Source organism: Ailuropoda melanoleuca, chromosome 13 (assembly GCF_002007445.2).
Source record: "Ailuropoda melanoleuca isolate Jingjing chromosome 13, ASM200744v2, whole genome shotgun sequence".
Lineage (NCBI taxonomy): Eukaryota > Metazoa > Chordata > Mammalia > Carnivora > Ursidae > Ailuropoda > Ailuropoda melanoleuca.
In genome coordinates, this window is record NC_048230.1 from 4,133,692 (window position 1) to 4,158,690 (window position 24,999).

At 38.7% G+C, this 24,999-nt stretch overlaps 1 protein-coding gene, 1 non-coding gene and 2 pseudogenes across 4 annotated transcripts in view; 3 read left to right on the plus strand and 1 right to left on the minus strand.

The window, feature by feature from the left end:
- Positions 1–24,999, minus strand: part of TAOK1 (TAO kinase 1) — a 153,687-nt gene that overhangs the window by 120,255 nt on the left and 8,433 nt on the right. The gene's annotated exons all lie outside the window — the stretch shown is intronic.
- On the plus strand, positions 3,097–3,203 carry LOC117795873. Its single transcript, XR_004620021.1, has one exon. It is a non-coding gene; the product is annotated as a U6 spliceosomal RNA (small nuclear RNA).
- On the plus strand, positions 8,149–9,116 carry LOC100484410 (annotated as a pseudogene).
- Positions 10,615–11,490, plus strand: LOC100477871 (annotated as a pseudogene).

The window sequence follows — 24,999 nt, forward strand, 5'->3', positions numbered from 1 at the left end:
AGCACCTCCTAACCAAACACAATCAAAAGAAATCCTCCCTGTTTTTCTAATTAACACTGAATTCTTACTTTATATTCCAGGCATTTTACTTATTTTATTGAATTCTCACAACTGTCCTAAAATAATTATTAACCCAAATTATACCTGAGGTTGAGAAAAGTTAAGTAATTTGCTTACTATCACAGGGTAAGTAACAATGCCAGGTTTCCACTATACCTCATCATCAACTTTCTTCCAGTCACTTAGGCACTTTAGAATCATGTGTACTTGAATAAGAAAAATTTGCTACTAAATTTTACAGATTTCATCTTCCCAGTGCTTTTCACATCACAACCCTCACTGCAGTCACACAGCCACTACCTTTTGTTTAGGTCTCTGTCACCTCTTGTCTGTTCTAGAGAAAAAAAAAACTTCCCAGACATTCTTATTTTTTTCAAGATTTTACTTATTCGAGAGAGAGCACAAGCACAAGCAGGGAGGAGGGGCAGAGGGAGAGGAAAAAGCAGATTTCCTGCTAAACAAGGAGACCAACACAGGGCTCAATCCCAGGATCCTGAGCCAAAGGCAGATGCTTAACTGACTGAGCCATCCAGATCCCCCCAAAACAAGCATTCTAATTTCTAGTCTTTCCCCCTTAATCCATTATGATGTATACCTGTTTCTGTTTACTGGCTTCCCAGAATCTATCCTCACTTTTTAGTAAAGGTACTGTTTTCGTTCTGGGAAATAATCTCTCCTCCGCCTAGACAGGACTACGTATAAATATGCCTAGCTAGGGCACCTGACTGGCTCAGTTAGTGGAGTATGAGACTCTTGATCCTGGGGTTGTGAGTTTGAGCCCCATAGTGGGTGTAGAGATTATTTTTAAAAATTAAATTGTATAAATAATAAATGAATAAATAAATAAATAGCACTAGTTTTGCCCTCACAGATCACTGGACATGAACCCTGCTAAGCCAACCCCACTCTCTGTTTTCAAGGATCCTAAATCTTGAGCAAAATGACAAGTTTGAGGGGGAAATGGGTGGCACTAATTTACTCTGGTGGCCTGTTCAGACTGTCAATTCATGGGGCGCCTGGGTGGCTCAGTCAGTTAAGTGCCCAACTCTTGGTCTCTTGGCTCAGGTCAGGGTTGTGAGATCAAGCCCCACATGGGGATCCACACTGGGCGTGGAGCCTGCTTAAGATTCTCTTTCCCTGTCCCTCTGTCCCCCACCCCACTCCCGTGCTTGTGCTCTCTCCTTCTGCCTCAAAAACAAACAAACAAACAAACAAACAAACAACCTGTCAATTCATTCCTGATATCAACATCCCAGGAACTGCCAGACTGACTCTCCGACCTTCCTTTTGAGTCTATGAGCAATTTAGTAGCCTAAAGTAAGTTTCTCTTCTCCTTAAGATAGACAATGTCACTTTTCTGCTGGCAAACAAAGACCATAATGGATACAGCACTCTTGACTCATTTAAGATCTTTAAAGACCCCTGAAAGTATATAACTCAATACTCCTGCTCAAAAATTTTAAATGACCCACAACTTCCCACTATTACAATCTTCTCTAGGGGGACTTTCCAGGGTTCTCCCCATTTGGGTCCAATCGACATTTTTGAACTTATTTCTCACCAACAGCATCACATGTACTAGTGCTATTTTCTCTGCTTGGAATGCTAATCCCACCATCTCTGCCTATAAATCTTATCCACCCTTACACATCTACTTTAATTATTCCCTTGTGTGTAAATTCTTATCAATTCCACTAACACACCAAGATATTGTTTAAATAAAAAAATCCCCATGCCACTTTGCAGCTATTTTATTACATATTACATTCACTTATTTTCATATGGATTATATTCTTCCACTGACCCCACTAACTCTTCCAAAAGGCAAAAGGAGTAGTAGAAATATGTCAAGTATATCCTGTTACAATTCAATCAATAATAGTATCTCCAGGGCACCTGGGTGGCTCAGTTGGTTGAGCGTCTGCCTTCCCAGGTTCCTGGGATCAAGCCCCACACTGGGCACCCTGCTTAGTGGGGAGCCTGCTCTTCCCTCTGCCTGCCAGTCCCCCTGCTTGTGCTCTCTGTCAAATAAATAAAATCGTTAAAAAAAGAAAAAAGAATAGCATCTCCAGGGGCACCCAGCTGGCTCAGTCAGAGGAGCACACAACTCTTGGTCTCAGGGTTGTAAGTTCAGGCCCCAAGTTGGGTGTAGAGATCACTTAAATAAAACTTTAAAAAAAAAAAAAAAGGATAATATCACAATATTGGCTATAATAGTATGAAAAATTTTAAACTAATCAAATTGTTTTTGAAACATGGTGTGTGCAAATTTGGGATCAACTTCTGCTTCGGAGCAATGATAAAGTAACTGGGACAGAATTTATTTTCCTGTCATAAGACCTGAAGACCTGGAAAAACATAAAATTCCTTTTTAGGCACTGAACATGAGGCAACAGATGACCACATCTTTGAGAGAAGTGAAACAAGGTAAGTTCTTTGGTTACTGGCTTTCCACCTAGAAACACTTCCTAGAATGCAGCACAGGCAAAGGCATTCCAAGTAAAGGATAGCACTCTCTGAGCTAAGAAGACAAAGATAAGAGTTTAGGAGGGCCAAGCCAACTGAAATAGAGAAAGTGGACTTTCTAGAGAAAGAATTCCAGAACTGTTTAGGATATGCCTTCCAATATTTTGCTGAATTAAGTTCCACATACATAGGGTGAAACTCCAATAAGGCCAGGCAAAGATCAACTACTGGGGAGCTAAACTCCCAGAAGTCACACAGGCTGGAAAATGTCTGAGTTCCAACTCAACCACAATGGAGAGTCCTTGTTGAAGACTTATGGCACTCAGTAGAGACCCCCAAAAGGGTCATAACTTAATAGTAAAGCTAAATAAGCCCTAGTAGAAAGACTACTCTAACTTTACCTTAATGAAGCTTGAAAACAGCCCTGAAGAGATTAAGCTGATCCACAAGTACTTAATTGCCCATTAGAAGGAAGTTTAACATTCTTTTAAGATAGACAAAAAATTCAGCATTTAAAAAAAAGTCACAACATACTACACTCAATCAAAAATTAAAAGACATACCAAAAAAGTGCTGGCTTCAGCAGCACATATACTAAAATTACAACAATACAGAGAAGATTAGCATGGCTCCTGTGCAAGGATGGCATGCAAATTCATGAAGCCTTCCATATTTAAAAAAAAAAAAAAAAGCAGGGGTGCCTGGCTGGTTCAGTCAGTGAAGCATGCAATTCTTAATCTCAGAGTTGTAAGTTCAAGTCCCATATTGGATGTAAAGATTACTTAAAATTAAAATCATTTTTAAAAAAAGGACATACCAAAAACCCCAGGAAATGTTATCCATAACCTGCAGAAAAACTGATCAACAAAAATAGACCTCAAAATGAAAGAGAAATTAGCAGAAAAGGGCATTAAATTAGTTATTCTAAATATCTATAAGCATTTAAATAAGAACGTACACATAATAAGAAGAGGAAAAAGAAAGGAAAAAAGACAAAACAGAACAAAATGGATGGATCCTTTTCAAAGGATGAAAAATACAATTCAGAAATTTAAAAATGTACTGGATGGGACTAATAGCATATGTGACATTGAAGAAAACACATAAATTTTTAAAAGATCCATGGAGATCTTTTAACATGGAGACATGAAAATAAGAACCATATAACAGCACAGATGAAAAAAAGAAAAAAATGTACAGGATCACAGTGACTGTGGAGCAATATAAGTGGTCTAAAATACATGCAACTGGAGTACCACATGAGTGGGTGAACTAAAAAATTATTAGAAGAAATAATGACCAAAAATTTAATTTTGATGGAAACGATAATCCCACAGATTCAAGAAACTCAATGAACACCTCCAGGATAACTTCAAATCAAGACAAAGGTACATCATAGTAAACTTACCAAAAAATCAATAATAAAAAAGGTCTTAAGACTAGTCAGAGAAAAAAAAGACGTTTCCTACAGAGAAACAAAAATAAGAATGCCTGCTGAATTCTCATCTGAAATTGTGCAAGTCAAAAACATAATGGCATAACATCTTTCATGTACTAAAAACACTGTCGATTTAGACTATCATACATGGTAAAAATATACTTTAAAATTGAAGGTGATTCTACACACCTATCAGAATGGCTAAGATAAAAAAAACAATTATAACACCAAATGCTATGAAATAAGCTAGTCACAAAAGGCCAAATATTGTATGATTCCTTTCAAATATTATATAATTTCCAAGGGCTGGGGAGAGGAGGAAATGAGGAGTGTTTAATTGATATAGAATTTTAACTGCAGAAAAATAAAAAGTTTTGGAAATGGATGGTAGAGAAGGTTGCACAACAATGTGAATGTACTTAATGTCACAGAACTATACACTTTTTAAAAAATATTTTATTTATTTCACAGAGAGAGAAAGGGAGAGCACAAGCAGGAGAAGCGGGAGAGGAAGAAGCAGACTCCCCGCTGAGCAGGGAGCCCCACTCGGGGCTCGATCCTAGGACCCTGGGATCATGATCTGAGCCTAAGGCAGACGATTAACTGAGCCACCCAGGTGCCCCACATAGAACTATACACTTAAAAATGGCTAAAATGGTAAATTTTATGCTACGTATATTTCCCACAATAAAAAAAATGCTAGTGAAGATATGACGAAACTGGATTACTAATATATCATTAGTAGAAATGTAAAGGTATTTATTTATTTATTTGAGAGAGAGAGAGAGAGAGCGCACACATGAGAGGCAGGGGAAGGAGCAAAGGGAGAGGGAGAGAGAGAGAGAATCTTAGGCAGACTCCATGTCCAGCATGGAGCCCAACACAGGGCTTGATCCCACAACCCTGAGATCATGACCTGAGCTGAAACCAAGAGACCAACCCTCAACAGACTGAGCCACCCAGGCTCCCCTCATTAGCAAAAATGTAAACTGTTACAGATACTCTAGCAAGTATGGCAGTTTCTTCCAAAACTAAACATGTGTGTCATTTATGACCCAACAATTAAACTCTTGGATATTTATCCCAGATAAGCAAAACTCAGGTTCACACAAAAACCTATACCATCTGTATGCCTACTTCATTTGTAATAACAAAAAACTGGGAAATACCCAAATATCTTTCAGTAGGGAAATGGTTAAACACATGGTACATGCACATCAAACAACTACTCTGCAATAAGAACAAACCACTGGAACATTTAACAACTTAGATGAATCTCAAGCAAAGCATGCTAAGTGAAAAAAAGCTTATTTCAAAAGTATACACTGTATAATTCCACACACTCCCTAAATGTCAAACTTGTAGAGATGAAGAACACAAATGACTTCCAGGGGTTGGGGTGTGTAAGGGAGAGAGGTAACTGTGACAATAAGGGTAGCACAAGTGATCCTTGTGATGGAACTATTCTGTATTGACTGTGGTAGCTGTCACAGGAATCTTCTCATGTGATAAAATTGCAGAGAACTAAATATATATACAAACTCACACAGGAGTGTCTGGGCGGCTCAGTCAATTAAGCGACTGCCTTCGGCTCAGGTCATGATCCCAGGGTCCTGGGACTGAGCCCCACGTTGGGCTCTCTGCTCAGCGGGGAGCCTGCTTCTCCCGCTCCCCCTGCTTGTGCTCTCTGTCAAAAAAACAAATAAACAAACTAACAAAAAACAGGGGTGCCTGGGTGGCTCAGTCGTTAAGCATCTGCTTTCAGCCGGGGTAGTGATCACAGGGTCCTGGGATCCAGCCCTGCATTAAGCTCCCTCCTCGGCGGGAAGCCTGCTTCTCCCTCTCCCACTCCCCCTGCTTATACTCTCTCTCTCTTGCTGTCTGTCTCTCTCTGTCAAATAAATAAATAAAATCTTAAAAAAAAAAAAAACCAACAAACTCACACACAAAGGAGTATAGGCAAAACTGGTGAGATGTGAATAAGGCCAATGTCAATGTATCAATGTCAATTTCCTACTTGTGCTATTAGACTATAGTTACCCAAGATGTTACCACTGGCGGAACCTGGGTAAAGAGTCGACAAGATCTCTATTATTTCTCATAATTGCATGTCAATCTACAATTACATCAAACAAATGTTTCTTTCAATTAAGGTGAAATACTAACCAAGCAAAATCTGTGAGAATTCATTAACAGCAGATGTGCACTATAAGAAATACTAAAGTAGGGGCACCTGGGTGGCTCAGGCGGTTAAGAGTCTGCCTTTGGCTCAGGTCATGATCCCGGGGTTCTGGGATCGAGCCCTGCATCAGGCTCCCTGCCGAGTGGAGATCCGGCTTCTCCCTCTTCCCACCCCCCACACCCCGCTCGTGCTCTCCCTCTTGCTATCTCTCTCTCTCTTTCTCAAATAATAAATAAATAAAATCTTTCAAAAAAAAAAAAAAAGAGGGGCACCTGGGTGGCACAGTGGTTAAGCGTCTGCCTTCGGCTCAGGACGTGATCCCGGCGTTATGGGATCGAGCCCCACATCAGGCCTCTTCCTCTATGAGCCTGCTTCTTCCTCTCCCACTCCCCCTGCTTGTGTTCCCTCTCTCGCTGGCTGTCTCTATCTCTGTTGAATAAAGAAATTAAAAAATCTTTAAAAAAAAAAAAGAATACAGGAGTACATACCCAAAATTGAAAGCAGGGGCTCAAAGAGATACTTGTATACCACTATTCATAACAGCAATATTCACAATAGCCAAAAGGTAGAAACAACCTGAAGTCTATCAATAGATGAATGAACAGGGGCACCTGGATAGCTCAGCTGGTTGAGCATCCGACTATTGATTTCGGCTCAGGTCATGATCTTGGGGTCATGGGATTGAGCCCCACTTGGGCTCTGCACTCTGCGCAGAGTCTGCTTGAGATTCTCTCTCCCTCTCCCGTCTCTCTTTCTAATAAGTAAATAAATCTTTAAAAAAAATAGATGAATAAACAAACGAACATGTGAGATACACACACACATACACACACACACACAATGGAGTAGTTTTCAACCTTTTAAAAAGGAATGAAATTGTAAGATATGCAACTACACAAATGAACCATGAAAACATATGCTAAGTGAAATAAGCCAGACACAAAAGGACAAATACTGTATGACTCCACCTATATTAGCTACCCAGAAAATGCAAATTCACAGAGACAGAAAGAACAGAGGTTACCAGGCCCAGGGAATGTGGGATTGGGATGGGAGCTGTTCTTTAATGAACATATAGATTCTGTTTTAGATGATAAAAATGTTCTAGAGATGAATAATGGCAAAGGTTACACAACACTGTGAGTGCACATAATGCCACTGAACTGTACACTTTAAAATGGTTAAAATGGTTCATTTTATGTTATGTATATTTTAACACAATTGTTTAAAGAATGATGGAGTGTTACCAAAGATGAAAAGGGATTATTTCAAAATGAGAAAAGGACAGTTCAAGAATATACAATAATCCTGTGCACCTGGGTGGTTCAGCTGGTTAAGCACCTGCCTGCAGCTCAGGTCATGATCCCAGGGTCCTGGGATGGAGCCCTGTGTTGGGCTCCCTGCTCAGCAGGGAGTCTGCTTCTCTCTCTCCCTCTGCCCCTTTCCCCCACCCCCTCTCATGCCCTCTCACTCTCTCTCAAATAAATAAAATCCTTAAAAATTTTTTTAATTAAAAAATAAAAATATACAATTCTAAATGTGTATGTACCTAATAAAACGTCAAAATACATGAAAAAAACTGACAAAACTGAAAAGAAACAGACAAATGAATCATTATAGTTGATATTTCAATATTACAATTGAGCAAACAGGTTCAGGAAATCAATAGGTATACAGAAACTTAACACTCAAATAAGTTGACCTAATTCACATTTATAAAGCACTCCATCCAACAAAAAATACACATTCTTTTCAAGTGCTTATGGAACACTAACTAAACTAGACCATATACTGGGCCATAAAACAAGTCTCAACAAATAGAATTACAGTGCATTCTCTGACCACAGAGAATAAGAAATTAAATTAGAGGAGTATTCCTAAATATTTGGAAATCAATTCTAAATAAGATATAGTAGGGTACCAAAGCTGCTGTCGCCAAGTCTAAATCCAACGCTGCCCGCCGGCCCACCTGCCTGCCTGCCAGGCGTGTACCCCGATTCCATATTGTTCTAAATCCAATATGGCAACTCTCAAGGATTAGCTGATTCAGAATCTTTATAAGGAAGACTATACCCCCCAGAATAAGATTACAGTTGTTGGGGCTGGTGCTGTTGAAGGACCTGGCAGATGAACTTACTCTTGTTGATGTCATGGAAGACAAACTGAAGGGAGATATGATGGATCTCCAACATGGCAGCCTTTCCTTGTACCAAACATTGTCTCTGGCAAAAACTGTAACATGACTGCAAACTCCAAGCTGGTTATTATCACAGTTGGGGCATGTCAGCAAGACAGAGAAAGCCATCTTAATTTGGCCCAGCATCACCAGAAACACCTTTAAATTCATCATCCCTAATACTGTAAAATACAGCCTAAACTACAAGTTGCTTGTCTCCAATCCAGTAGATATCTTGACCTACGTGGCTTGAAATATAAGCAGCTTTCCCAAAATACCTTGTTATTGGAAGTGGTTGCAATCTGGATTCAGTCCAAGTCCATTACCTAACGGGGTAGGTAGTTCACCCATTAACTGTCATGGGTGGGTACTTAGGGAGCATGGAGATTCTAGTGTACCTCTAAGGAGTAAATGTTGCTGGTGTCTCCCAGAAAAATCTGTGCCCTGACTTTGTCACTGATACAGATAAGCAACAGTGGAAAGAGGTTCACAAGCAGGTAGTCGACAGTGCCTATGAGGTGATCAAACTGAAAGACTAAACATCCTGGGCCACGAAACTGTGGCAGATTTGGCAAAAGTCTAATGAAGAATCTTAGGTGGGTGCATCCAATTTTCACCATGATTAAGGGTCTCTAAGGAATAAAAGATGATGTCTTCCTCTATGTTCCTTTCATCTTGGAACAGAACGGAATCTCAGATTTAGTGAAGGTGAATCCGACCCCTGAGACAGAGGCCCATTTGAAGAAGAGTACAGACACACTTTGGGGGGAATCCAAAAAGAGCTGCTGTTTTAAAGTTTTCTAATGTTGTACCACTCCGTTATCTATGCTACAACAGAATTTTAATTGGAGGTTGTATATATTATTGTCCTTATTATTTGTTACTCTAGTAATATTAAAATGACCTAGAAAAAAACATCAGTTTCTTAAAGTTACAAATAGGAATAGTTCACAAAACCCTGCAGCTATATCCTGATGCTGGATGATACCAATCTCATGTAGTCCTGAATTGGTTAATGTAGAATAGTTCCACCACCTCAGAGACACCACTACCAGTGCTCCATATACTGCAGTTGTTCTTCAAACCAGATATGTATTTACTGTGTGTTATTTAACTCCTGGTTCCTTCACCCAACATGTCTAGTCCAACCACATCCTGGGATGCTTGAGACACTCTCCCTCTGCCCCTCCCTGCTAGGAAGGAAGGAAGGAAGGGAGGGAGGGAGGGAGGAAGAGAAAGAAAGAAAAAGAAAAAAAAGAAAGAACGAAAGAAAGAAAGAAAATCAGTTCTACATAAACTCGTCTAGCATGTAAACACTATTAACTTAACTTATGAAGTCAACAATACCATGATACCAAAACCAGACATGAACAAGGAATCTACAGGCCAGTATTTCCCATAGATATGAATTCAAAAACTCTGAACAAAATATCAGCAAGTAGAACCCAGCAACTTATGAAAGTAATAATGTATCATCACACCAAGTATAGAGTTTATCCCTGGAGTGAAAGTCAATCAATAAAACTCACTGTATTAGACTTAAGCATAATCATATGATCTCAGTAGAGGCACAAAAAAAAAAAAAATTTGACCAAGTTCAATACATTCCTGACAAAAACTCTTAGCAAACTGAAAATAGAAGGAACTTCCTTAACTTGATAAAGATTACCTATAAGAGCCCTACAGTTAATATCATATGTAATGATGAAAGACTAAATACTTTCCCCCTAAGATGGGGAACAAGGCAAGGATATCCACTCTCTCACCACACCTATTCAAGATTGTACTGAAGGATCTAGCCAGGGCAATAAGGCAAAAGGAGGAGGAAGAGGAGGGGGAGGAAAAGGGGAGGTAAGAGGAGGAAGGGGAGTGAGAAAGGGAAGGAAGGAAGGGTATGCATTCATATTGGAAAGGAAGAAATAAAACTGTCTTTAATCATAAATATAACTGTCTACTTAGAAAATCCCAAATAATCTATAAAATAGCTACCTGAACTTAGTAATAAGTGAATTTACCAAAGTTGCAAAATACAAAGTCAATACACAAAAATCTATTATATTTTTACACAGTATTAACAAAATTGAAATTTGGAGGAATAAAAGTAACATTTACAATAACATCAAAAATCTTCAAATACTCAGGGATAAATTTAACAAATATGTGCAAGATTTGTATGCTGATAACTACAAAGCATTGATGACAGAAAGCAAAAATAAACTAAATAAATGGAGAGACAGACCCCAGTGGTAGACCGGAAGACTCAATATTGCTAAAGGGTCAATGCTCTTCAAAATGACAACTCATGTTGTCTTGCAAATGAGGGAGGGGGTTGTCCTCAAACTCCCTGCAGCAGGAACCCACTTAGGTGGGTTGACTTCCAAATGGAACAATACATCTACAAAAGGAAGAATGATGGCATCTACACCATAAATCTGAAGAGAACCTGAGAGAACCTTCTGCTGGCAGCTCGTGCCATTGTTACCACTGAAAACCCAGCTGAAGTCAGTGTCATATCATTCAGGAAACTGGCCAGCAAGCTATACTGATGTTTGCGGCTGCTACTGCAACCACTCCTACTGTTGGCCACTTCACTTTAGAAACAATTCACTAACCAGATCCATGCAGCCTTCTGGGAGCCAAGACTTTTGGTGGTTACTGTTCCCAGGGCTGACCACCAGACTCTCACACAGCCATCTTATGTTAACCTGCTTACCATCATTCTGTGTAACACAGACTCTCCTCTGCACTATGTGGACATTACTATCCCTCGCAACAAGGGAGCTCACTCAGATGGTCTGATGTGGTGGATGCCGGCCCAGGAAATTCTGCGCATATGTGGCACCATTTCCCACGAACATCCATGGGAGGTCATGCCTGATCTCTATTTCCACAGAGATTCTGAAGAGATTGAAAAGGAAGAGCAGGCCACAGCTGAAACGACTGTGACCCAGAAGGAATTTCAGGGTGAATGGATGGCTCGAGGTCCTAAGTTCCCTTGCTACTCAACCTGAAGTCGCAGACCAGTCTGAAGGCAGGCAGGTGCCCTCTGAGCCTATTCTGCAGTTCCCTACTGAGGACTGGAACATCCAGCCTGGCACGGAAGTCTGGTTTGTAGCTCCCACTGCTCAGGCCACTGAATGGGTAGGAACAATCAATGGGTGGTCTTAAGCTGCTCTACTACAGAGGCAAACAAAATGGAAATAAGGTTGATGGAAAATAAAGTTTATGTGTATACACACACACACACACACATAAATGTAAAACCTCACACTTTAAAATTTCTATATGAAAGTACTGAACAAAATTTTTTGAGACCTTGGTTTATGCAAAGATTTCTTAGATATAAAACCAAAAGCACAACCCATAAAAGAAACTGATAGACCAAACTTCATCAAAATTGAAAACGTCTGTTCTTTTGAAGATAATATTAAGAAATAAAAAACGAGCCTGACAGAAAAGATGTGCAAAACACGTATCTAGGGGAGCCTGAGTGGCTCAGTCGTTAAGCGTTTGCCTTCGGCTCAGGGCATGATCCCGGAATTCTGGGTTCGAGCCCCACATCAGGCTCCTCCGCTGGAAGCCTGTTTCTTCCTCTTCCACTCCCCCTGCTTGTGTTCCCTCTCTCTCTGGCTATCTCTATCTCTGTCAAATAAATAAATAAAATCTTTAAAAAAAAAAAAAAACCACGTATCTAATAAAGGGCTTAATCCTGAATATATAAAGATTCATAACTAAATAATAACAAACAGCCCAATTTTAAAATGGAGGGGAGGGTCAAATAATTTGAACAGACACTTAGCTAAAGAAGAAATACAGATCACAAATAAGCACAAGAAGAGACACTGAGAAAATGCAAATCAAAATCACATGAGCCCCCTCCCCATTTAAGGGATGGGCTAAACTTGGTGGCTCACTTCCAAAGAAACAGAGTAAGGAAAGAGAAAAATAGTAACTTCACAGTAGTGAAAGCTGGCAAACACTACATTAGCCAAGTGAGGAAGGCTAATACCATCAGTGTTGTCACGTGGACATCACGTACCTCCTGACAGGATGTCCTGGGGAAGACACTAGACATCCACGGTATTCTTTTTTTTTTCTTTCTTTATTTTTGGGGGGGGGAGAGTACGACCACAAGTGGGGGGAGGCGGAGGGAGATGCTGACTTCCCACTGAGCAGGGAGCCCGACACGGGGCTCGATCCCAGGACCCCGGGATCATGACCTGAGCTGAAGGCAGATGATCAACCAACTGTGCCACCCAGGCGCCCCTATGATATGCTTTCCAAAACCCCATCACCTCAGGCTAATCAGGAGAAAAATATCAGAAAAAACTAGATGGGAGATACTCTTCAAGATACATAGCGAACACTCCTCAAGACTATCAAAGCTACACAAAATAATAAGAACAGAAGGGACTGAGAAACCACATTTCAGAGGAGACTGTGACAGAAAGAGAACATATTAACAGAAATCCAAATAAAGTCTGCAGTTTAATTAATAAGTAATATACACGTGTCAGTTTGGGTTTTGACATAAGTACCATGAAATGCAGTCTCAGGATATTTATTAATTAATTACAAAGGGGAAAATAGTAATTACAGTGGAGAAATGTGGAAAATACCACTTAAGCAAATGAACCAGGTTAACATCAACAGTAATAAGACCTATCAACATCATGTGTCATATCCCTAACATAATGCACTGAGAAGGGCACCATATCATTCTGCAGTATTCTTAGCAAATACATATCCTCAAACTAATCATGAGAAAACAGTAAACATGCCCAAACTGAGAGACGTATTAAAAATAACTGACCAGTACTCATCAAGCATCAACATTAAAAAAAAAAAGTGTCAAGGTCATGAAAAACAAGGTACCATCACAGATTAGAGAAGACGAAAGACAAATAACAAACTGTAGTGTGAGATCCTGAAACTGAGAAGAGTTACTAGTGAAAAAAGTAGTAAAATTCAAGTAAGGACTAAGGTTAACTTCATAATATTATAAAATGTTGACTTCCTTGTCTTGGTAATTATTCTATGGTTATATAAGATTAGGGCTGAAAGGCATATCTGAACATTCTACTAACTTCGCAACTTTTCTGTAAGCCTAGTATTATTACAAAATCTTTAAAACACATTATAGTGTATCAATTAAAAAGTTGGAAAAAATATGAAAAAGAATGACCAATTCTAGTGAAATCTCCAAAGTTATAATAACCCCTTAACTACTGAGAGCTATGTATTAAAATGATATCCCAGCACTTACTTTGATTTCTATAATTAATCCAATGGAAGAAATATTAAATTTTCACAATACTTACTCCTTCACAGTTCAATGAATTTTTTTTTTTAGATTTATTTATTTATTGGGGAGCCTGAGTGGCTCAGTCAGTTAAGCGTCTGCCTTTGGCTCAGGTCATGATGCCACGATCCTGGGACCAAGCCCCAAGTCGGGCTCCTTGCTCGGGGGAGAGCCTGCTTCTCTCCCTTTGCTGCTCCCCCTGCTTGTGCTCTGTCAAATAAATAAATCAAATCTTTAAAAAGAAAAAAAGATTTATTTGACAGAGAAGGAGGGGCAAAGGGAGACAGAGACTCTCAAGCAGACTCTGCACTGAGCACAGAGCCAACACGGGCTCGATCCCACAACCCTGAGATCATGACCTGAGCGGAAACCAAGAGTCAGATGCTTATCCGACTGTGCCACCCAGGTGACCCTCACAGTTAATGAATTTTTATGATATGCCAGAATATTAGCAAATAAGAGATGCATTTTATTCTAAGCAATTACTGTAACAGCTCTTTAAGCAAAAGGATAATCACCAAAAAAAAAAAAAAGCAAAACATCTGTAAAAATTTAGAATATCAGTTTTTATCATTTGTTCAAAGAAATAATTATCATGGCAAATCACTAAAGTTTAATAACACTTCATGTTCCAATGTCCAAATATAAACAGTAACTCATGGAGGAAAAGGTACTACAAGAAGATCAAGCATTCTTCTATTAAGCTTAAACCACCTGCTTCCATTTGATTTAACTAGGACAATATCAAAACGAACCAGTAAACCAAAATAAGCATAATTCATTCAATATTTACTAGGACTTTGCCAATTCCCAGGCACCATCATAGATGCTGGGGATTCAGAAATGATAAGATGGGAAAGGGAAATAAAGGAACAACTGCAATGTCATTTAACAAATATTCATTAAATAATAAAAGATGAATGAAAGATAACCCTGCCTTGGGGTGCATGTGTGGCTCACTGGGTTGAGTGCCTGACTCTTGATTTCATTCAGGTCATGATCTCAGGGTTGTGAGATGCAGCGTGGGGCTCCGCACTCAGTGGGAATTTGCTTGAGATTCTCTCTCCCTCTCCCTCTGACCGTTCCCCTGCTCATGCATGCACACACTCGCTCTCTCTCAAATCTTTAAAAAAAAAAACAAACAAAAATTGCAGGGCACCTGGGTGGCACAGTCAGTTGAGCAACCAACTTGGTTTCAGCTCAGGTCATGATCTCAGGGTCATGAGATCCCATGAAGGGGCTCCTCACTCAGCATGGAGTCTGCCTGAGATTCTTTCTTTCCCTCTCCCTCTGCCCTGCAACCCCCCCCCCACTCATGCTCTAAGTAAAATCTTTAAAAATAAAATAAAATCTTTTTTTAAAACTGCCCATACTTAGCGTATACATTTTGATGAGTTTGTACATAAGTATACACTTGCTTACGTACCGTCACTGCAACCAAGGTACTAAACACATCCACCACCTCCAAAAATTTCCTTGTGCTCTTTTGTGGTGTGTGTTTGTTTGTTTTGTTGGTCAGAACACTTAACATGAGAGCTATCCTCTTAACATATTTTCATATTTACTAGTGAAAGAAAGGGACTGAGAATTTGTCTGTTCTTCCTTGCTTTTGTTCAAAATAAGGTGAGAGAAATAGTCACACATAAGATTCACAATGCCGACTAGGTTTAATATGTGAAAAACTAATGTAGTTAGTTATTCCGTAAGAAGTCTTAGAGAAAACAGTTGGATCATCAGAAAAGGGGTGGTTATATATTGGAAATTAAGTTGAATACACATATTGTGTGGCTTCCTCCATTAATACAAGCTGAAGGTATACATTTGTCATCTTTTAGTCTTGTTTAATTTTAAAACTGACTAAAATGCTTATTTTTAAAGATTTTTTTTAGAAGATTTATTTATTTATTAGAGAAAGAGAGCACATGAGTGCAAGGGGAGAGGCAAGGGAAAGAATCTCAAGCAGATTCCCCGCATAGTGCAGAGCGGGATGTGGGGCTCAAACTCAGGACCCTGAGATCATGACATGAGCCAAAATTTATAGTTGGTCGCTTAATGGGCTGAGTGGCCCAGGCGCTCCTACTTACTTTTAAGATAAACTCTACCCCAATGTGGTAGCTCAAACTCTTGACCCTGCGATCCAGAGTCTCATGCTCTACTAACTGAGCCAGACAGGCGCCTCTCGAGTTTTAAAAAATAAAAAAATTTAAGATTTAGTTATTTATTTGAGAGAGAATGTGCACATGCACTAGCAGGGGGAGGGGCAAAAGGAGGGAAGCGGACTCCCCATTTAGCACAGAGTCCAACATGGCTTGACGTCAGGACCCTGAGACCATGATGTGAGCTGAAATCAAGAGTCAGACACTTAACTGACTGAACCGCCCAGGCACCCCTTGAGTAAAATTTTTAAAACTGATTTGAGATTGGGGCGCCTGGGTAGCGCAGTAGTTAAGCATCTGCCTTGGGCTCAGGGCATGATCCCAACATTCTGGGATCGAGCCCCACATCAGGTTCCTCCGCTAGGAGCCTGCTTCTTCCTCTCCCACTCCCCCTGCTTGTGCTCCCTCCTCGCTGGCTGTCTCTGTCAAATAAATAAATAAAATCTTTAAAAAAAAAATGATTTGAGATTTTATTTTCCCTCCTTAGATTATATTCAATGCCATGTTTGGTACTTTGGAGAGGGAATTATTTTTAAGATTTATTTATTTGTTTATTGTAGTGATCATTTTGCTATACAACTATTAAATCACTATGTTGTATACCTGTAATAAAATGTTATATATCAATTATACTTCAATTAAAAAAAAGACATATTTGCAAAAGTAATCTATGATAAAGAATTAGAACAGATGTCGGATGGATGGTTATTGAAGGGGAAGGGACAAGAGGGAACTTTCTGGAATGTTAGAAACTTTCTATAGCTTAATTTAAGAGGCAGATACATTTGTAAAACTTCATTTGTGTAGTTAACTGTTGGTATATTTTACCATAACTGAAAGAAAGATAATATAAATAGTTCTCAGATGATACAGTGCCTTTGTAGGTTTGAACAGGTAACAGAATAGTGGTGTGTTAGGAAAGAAATGACAGCAATATGTAAGAGGAACTGAAATGGAAGAGGAAAAGACAGCCTTTATTTTTTTTAAAGATCTTATTTATTTTATTGAGAGAGAACACAAGCAGGTGTTCAGGGAGCAGGAGAGGGAGAGAGATAATCTCAAGCAGACTCCACACTGAGTGTAGAGTATGACTCGGGCTTGCTCTCACGACCTTGAGATCATGACCTCAGCCAAAATCAAGAGTTAGGACACTTAACCAACTGAGGCACCCACACCCCCCACATAGCCTTTAAAGTAACGAAGAATTGAGATAATAATAGTAATATTTATACAACACAATATGCCAGGTACCATTCTAAGAGCTATACATATAATAATGCATCTAATCCTCTTAACCCTATATGACAGGTATTATTATTATCCTCATTTCACAGATGATGAAACTGAGGCCACAGAGATTAAGTAATTTGCTCAAGGTTACATAGCAATGAGAACATCCATAATAAAGTTACTTTTTGAACACAACAAACATACCAATAAATATACAACAAAACAAAAACCAAGACAAACTAAAGTGGCATTCTCAACCTACTAAAACAGTGTTTACAAGGATGGAGTGCATCCAACAGCAACATGCCTTTCCCCATCCTGAAACTTTAAAGTCAGCACCATCCTCTCACCAATTTCAGTCTGCATTCCCACCTGACTATAAACCTCACTCAGAAAGGGCACTATCTGCATAATCACCCTTACATCTTCTACTCCTGAAACAAGGCTTCACAAAATAAAAAGCACTCTCACAAGAACATTAAAGGTCCTTGGAAAAGAGAATAAAGGATGAAACATATTCCAAAGGAAGAAACCCCATGACTTCATAATCTACTGGATGAATACAGGTGAGGAAAGAGGTTAAAAGAATCAAAAACAATCCCAAAGTTTCTAGCTTGCAAGGTTTTAAAAAGGTTATCAACAGAAATAAAAATAAATGGCCACAAAAGGCTTGCACAAACGTTCATAACAGCTTTACTTATAATAGCTAAAATCTAGAGATGATTCAAATATCAATCAACAAGTAAATAGATAAATTATGGTATAACCAAACACTGGAATATTACTAAGGAATACAAGAAATAAACTACTGATACATGCAGCAACATAAATATCACAGACATTATGTCAAGAGAAAGAAGACAAAAAAACACATACTGTATGATTTCATTTCTATGACACTCTAGAAAAGACAAATCTAATTCAGAGTAATAGAGATCATATCAGCGCTGCCTAGGAATAGACTGGGGTGAAGACTGATAGCAAAAGGGCCTAGGGAATTTCCACAGGACAGAAAAATGTTCTTTATCTTCACTAAGTTGACAGTTATCTGAACACCAAAAAATGTGTGAATTTTACGGCAAGTAAATTATACCTTGAAAAAGTTGACTTTATTTTTTTTTAAGATTTTATTTATTTATTTGTCAGAGAGAGAAAAAATGAGAGCACAAGCAGGGGGAGCAGCAGGCAGAGGCAGAAGCAGGTTCCCCGCTGCGCAAGGAGCCCAACGCAGGATTCACTCCATTCCAAGACCCTGGGATCATGCCCTGAGCCAAAGACAGACCTCCTGCTTAACTGACTGAACCACCCAGGCATCCCAGGTAAACTTGACTTTAAAAAACCTTATTAACTAGGGGCACCTGGGTAGCGCAGCCGTTAAGCGTCTGCCTTTGGCTCAGGGCGTGATCCCGGCGTTCCGGGATCGGGTCCCACATCGGGCTCCTCCGCTGGGAGCCTGCTTCTTCCTCTCCCACTCCCCTGCTGTGTTCCCTCTCTCGCTGGCTGTCTCTCTGTCACATAAATAAATAAAATCTTAAAAAAAAAAACACCTTATTAACTAAAAATAATAAACAAAAAAACCCACAAAAAATTATTAACTTTGAAATAGGTAAATAAGGGGAAACTTTTGCAAGGGGAGATGAAAAATAAGAGTTCATTTTATATGTGCTGAAAATGATATATCCAAGAAATGTAAGACCTCTCAGGCAGTTGGGTGTAATGAAGTTGGGAGAGGCAGTGGAAAGAGAAGGACAGAGAAAGAGAACCAGCGATATAAATGAAGAAAAGTATCAAGTGCTAAGAGACATCTAGAGTAAGGGGTCAGTAAAATAAAATTTTTAAGGAAGGGGATGAGGGGCGCCTGGGTGGCACAGCGGTTGGGCGTCTGCCTTCCGCTCAGGGCGTGATCCCGGCATTATAGGATCGAGCCCCACGTCAGGCTCCTCTGCTGGGAGCCTGCTTCTTCCTACCCCACTCCCCCTGCTTGTGTTCCCTCTCTCGCTGGCTGTCTCTATCTCTGTCAAATAAATAAAATCTTTAAAAAAAAAGAAAAAAAGGAAGGGGATGATAAATAGTGTTAAGCATCACAAGGAAGAAACTGAGGACCACACATGAATATTTTCCTTGTGAATTCTAAAATGGCTTTCATGAACACCTTTTATCTCCTAGCATTTAACACAGTATTTTGCAAACAGGGAAAGAGTCTCTCTCTAAACTCAAAGTCCTGTTCCCTGAAAATCAACCTAATAATGTTTTTAGGCACTTAAAATATTAAAAAAGAAAACAGGGTCAGGAACGACTAAAGTCACCAGATTTATGCTCTTAGAAATTTTTTTGCATGTTTTTGCATACACTAAATTACTAAGAGAATACCAATTACATTCACATAGCCTAAATCTTCCATGTGTACCACAAAGTTAATTTACTAACTTTAATTTTTTTAAAGATTTTTTTATTTTTAAGTAATTTCTCAAGAGTCACATGCTATACCGACTGAACCAGTCACCAGCTCTACCGACTTAACTATAAATTTTTCATGTCTTTCCTCAGAATTTTTGATGAAGTGCTTGTAAATGTGTACTACTTTTCTGCAGACATGCATAGTAGGAGGGTTTTCCCCTGATGCCTAATCCACCATTCAAATGTTTAATATCAACTATCTTTGAAAGGATACACAAGAAATTGTGGTTATCCGTACAAAGGGGTACAGGATGGGAAGGGGCTAGACATGGGAGGATAACTTACTTTTCATGGTATATCTTTTTGAATTTTATATCATGTACAATTATAAATTTATTTTAAATAATTTAACTTTTTTCCATTATTTAAGATTTTTCTGATTTTAAGGCAAAAGCTAATCAGTTCCCAAAGACAACCATAGTCCCAAGATGCATGGATAGCTTGTATGATAGAAATGCTTTGACTGACTTCTCACAGGCCTTTCCCATTACAGAGAGCCTTGGCTCTGCCCATTAACTTCATGTCAAAGTACTGTTAGCCTCTCGAAGATAAGTCCTTTCCTTCCCTCAACAGAGACAGGAAGACAGTTTTACAAATCAGATCTGTTTTCTTTAATCTTTCCTAAGGTTTTCTTACAAAATCCTGACTCAGTCTTCTACTTTGACTTTTCTATTCCCAACAGCCAGATTTCCTCTTATTCTAATTACCAACACCCCCAAGACTAGCAATTCCCACACCTGAAAGGAAATTCTCACTAAGGAAGAGTAATGGAGAAATAAATCACATACACTACTAGTATTTCATGTACAAAGAACCGATGAAAAATTTTCACAAACACTAATAAAAACTCTATTACGATATAGGCAGACATAACAAGATGGTTAAAAAAAAATGAATGAATGAATATGAAAACAGCAGGTTTGGGCTCATCGCTCAGTCTGTATAGCATGGAATTCTTGATCTCAGTGTTTTAAGCTCGAGCCCCAGATAGGTGTAGAGATCACTTACAAATAAAATCTTAAAAACAAAATAAAATGTTAAAAACAAACAAACAAACAAAAAAACAGGGGAGGGGGGGCACCTGGGTGGCTCAGCCGGTTAAGCATCTGCCTTCAGCTCAGGTCATGATCTCAGGGTCCTCAGAAGGAGCCTGGCACCAGGCTCCTGGCTCCACAAGGAACCTGCTTCTCCCTCTCCCTGCCACTCCCCCTGCTTGTGCACACTCTCTCTGTCAAATAAATAAATAAAATCTTTAAAACAAACAAACAGGGGCGCCTGAGTGGCACAGCGGTTAAGCGTCTGCCTTTGGCTCAGGGCGTGATCCCGGCATTATGGGATCGAGCCCCACATCAGGCTCCTCTGCTATGAGCCTGCTTCTTCATCTCCCACTCCCCCTGCTTGTGTTCCGTCTCTCGCTGGCTGTCTCTTTCTCTGTCAAATAAATAAAAATAAAAATCTTTAAAAAAAAACAACAACAACAACAAACAAACGGGCGACTGGGTGGCTCCGTCAAAGTTAAGCGTCTGCCTTCAGCACAGGTCATGATCCCAGGGTCCTGGAATAGAGCCCCATGTTGGGCTGCTCAGTGGGAAGTCTGCTTCTCTCCTGCTTGTGAGTGCGCAAGCGAGCTCTCTCTCTCTCTCTCAGATAAACAAAATCTTTTTAAAAAATTTTTAAAAATTAGCAGTATGTGATTGATCAAAAAGTTTTTTTTCCTCCCTCCACCCTACTGCCAAATAAATTATACTTAACCAAGTAGAGTACAACTAGCTCTCTAGTTCATTAACTGGCACCTCTTACTACTACTAAAACTCTTACCATAAATTTCAACATAATTCACTTTTTAAAAGACTGAATAAGCTATAACTCAACATATGGCAAATATTTACCATGGCTGAAATATCTCAGTTCTCTTCAGAACACACAGTAAGACTGCACTTCCTTACCCTTTCTGTGAAATCTGTTAGGACTTGCTCTGGCCAATGAACAATACGACAAAATGACAGGACCCTCTTCTAGACACTTTAAGAGCCAGTGAGTTATTAGCAACAGTCTCCTTCCTATTGCCATGGAGATCATGGAACCACGTGTTGAGATGGAGCCTCCATCAATCTGAGACCCTGCATAGCAAAAACAAGCAGAATCCACCACCAACCCATAGGATACATATAGCATATCAAGCAAAAAATGTCCTGTTAAAAGCCACTAACATTATTGAACTGTCCAATACCATACATAACACTACCTGGTCTCTCCCGACAAATATACAACCAAAGCCAAAATCATTATATTTTGCTTATATGCTTACAAAACAAAGTCATCCTTAATATATCCTTCCCCTACCTCTAGTAAACCCCCAATCCCATCAATTTTTCTGCTTTCATCTCTCTCAAATCCATCATATCAGCTCTCCCCCTTATTTAGACTTCTGTAATAAGCTTCTAACCAGTCTCCCTAAATATAATCTCTTCCCATTTATTCTCCATATCTCCAGAGTAATCTTTTAAAAACATAACTATAATCATATCACACTCCTGCTTTTATATGATTTTCACATCAGTTACGAGCACAGCAAAAATGGTCCTTCAAGAAATAACTGTAAGAAGTGCTAGAAATGTTCCATGATATTCTGCATGGTGGTTACATGACTGTATACATCTGCAAAAATTCAACAAGCTTACACTTAGTATTTACACCCTGCTGTATTATGTCTCAATTAGTTAAAAAGAAGGAAATTAGATGGCCCCAAAGTACTTTTCACCTTCATTTTACCAAATATTCATCCCAAACCACAAAAATAACCTATAGCCACAAATCATTAGTAATCACCCTCTTAGATACTGACTTTCATGCTCTCAGGTATTTAATATCCTTTCCATTCGTACTTTTCTTCAAGACCTACATAAAATCTCATTCCCTCAGGGATCATTCCACCTAAATATCACTTAACTCTATCTTCACTTGTGCTACAACAACTCTTTGTACATTCCACTCCCCATAACCTTAGCATTCACTACACCAGTGGGTCTCAATCAGAAATGACTTTGCTCCCAGGAGACATCTGGCAATGTCTGGAGACATTTTTGATTGTCACGGGGGGGGGNTTGGCGGGGGGGGGGGGGGGGACGACGGGACGGGGGACGGTGCTTCTGGCATCTAATTGGTAAGGCCAGAAATGCTCCAAAATATCCTATAATACACAGCACAGATGCCCATAACAATTAATTATCCTCCCTAAAATGTCAATATATTATCATATGTATTTATCTGCAAGTCTGTATACCTACTAAACTGAACAGGAAGGATCAAGTCCTACACATTACTTAGCAAACAGCACTCAAAATGTATAATAAATAGATGTCATTATAAGCACAGTACCTAGAATACAGGAATCAAAGATCTATAATAAATACATGTGTTATTACCAAATCTTTTGATTAAAATAAAGCTAAAGCTACACAGTTTACTGGCTACACTGGTAATCTTTATTTTTTTCTTCCAAAGATATTTATTTATTTATTTATTTATTAAAGTATTTTGATTTGGTGTTTTCTTTTTTTAAAATAATATTTATTTTGTTATATTAGTCACCATACAGTACATCCCCAGTTCTTGATGCAATGTTCCATGATTCATTACTTGCATACAACACCCAGTGCACCATGCAATAAATTTGGTGTTTTCATAGTATACACCAATAAAACATAAGTTATAACCTGAATATCTCAAAAGTGTTAAATAGAAATTGATTTCCATATTGTTAAGCATGAGTAAACTGAACAGCTTAATGACTATGCTTCAAAAGGATTAAAAAAAGAACACTTTCAAAGAAATGTGTTAATCTCATATCACAGCGTGACCAGAATAGAGTAAAATAATGCACACTAAAATTTAGGATACCATTCCACTTAACTTTAATCCAGTATAATTTAACATAATAATAGTGCACCTTAACAAATGGTCAAAAACAGTTTTTTTGTTACTTAATAAACATTTCATATCTCAAAAATAGAAACATTTTATTGTTAATGACTAGATGTACCCCCTCAAAGACAGTCATAAAAGATATTTTAGATGTTTGCTTACTGTATGTTTCACCATTCCTACCCTAATATATTCTACACCATCACCTGGAGGGTTGAATGAAAATCTGTACTTCCAAGATTTCCAAATTAACTAGATGCCTGTTAAATTCAGTTGTTTAGAGTAAAATATCGGGAGGCTAATTATCCAACTGAAGGCAAATTTTTTTAAAGAATGATACATTATTAAAATATCTACATTCCAAATCTGATAAGTAAAAGTTTTTTGATTCCTATTTAAAGTTCTCAAAACATGGGGCGCCTGGGTGGCACGGCGGTTAGGCGTCTGCCTTCGGCTCAGGGCGTGATCCCAGCGTTGCGGGATCGAGTCCCACATCAGGCTCCTCTGCTTTGAGCCTGCTTCTTCCTCTCCCACTCCCCCTGCTTGTGTTCCCTCTCTCGCTGGCTGTCTCTATCTCTGTCAAATAAATAAATAAAATCTTAAAAAAAAAAAAAAGAAAAAAAAAGAAAATATTAAAGTTCTCAAAACAGGCAACTTTCAAAGTAGGTCCATTCCTGTTGATTATAAAAACGTTTTTTCAAAAATCACATTTGGCCCTCTTTACAGGCATAAAATCTAAGCAATTCCAATACTAAAATTACTAAATGCAAAATCAAAGTAAAATATAAACCAAAAAATCCCCACCAGCCTTATTTATTTATTTATTTATTAAATAATAAACAGCATCTACTTCATATGTATTCAGCCAGAGAAAGAAAAAAATTCATTTGGTAACAACCCATTACTTAGGATTTTAGAATAACATGTTTGACTATAGTAATAAACTCTTATAAAACTTTTTCTTCGAACTTATTGAATTATAAACAAAATTCGTACATCAGTATTTTTATTTTCTTCCAAGCCAGGCTATTCGTGAACACAGTGTTCTCTCCCACCAGTTTACTATACATTTGTATGTTTATGTATAATTAGTTCAATCAAAATGTCATGTAAACAAAAAGATATCCAAATTCTATAATTTCCATTGCTAATAACCAAGTCTATTACAGGACATCTCTTTCCTAAATAGAAAAATTTCACATCTTCTCCTTAAAATCCCTTTACTCTAAAGTTTTACAACATTATTTTATAGACTTGAACATTCGCACATAATACACAAGAACATTTGTCAATACCTAAACTGAAAATAAAAGGATCTTTTCATTACTCTATTTTCAAATTATTTTTGTTTTCTAGATAACAGAAAAATTAGCACCAACAACTATATGTCAAAGTAAAGAATCAGAGGGACGCCTGGGTGGCTCAGTCAGTTAAGCATCCGACTCTTTGATTTCGGCTCAGGCAATCTCAGGGTTGTGAGACTGAGCCCTGCATCTGGCCACAGCCAGCTTAAGATTCTCTTTCTCCTCCTCCCTAAGCCCCTCCCCCACAAAAGGTAAAGAATCTGAAAGTGAGCATGTTATATTGCTCCTCTGGGACTCAGAACTC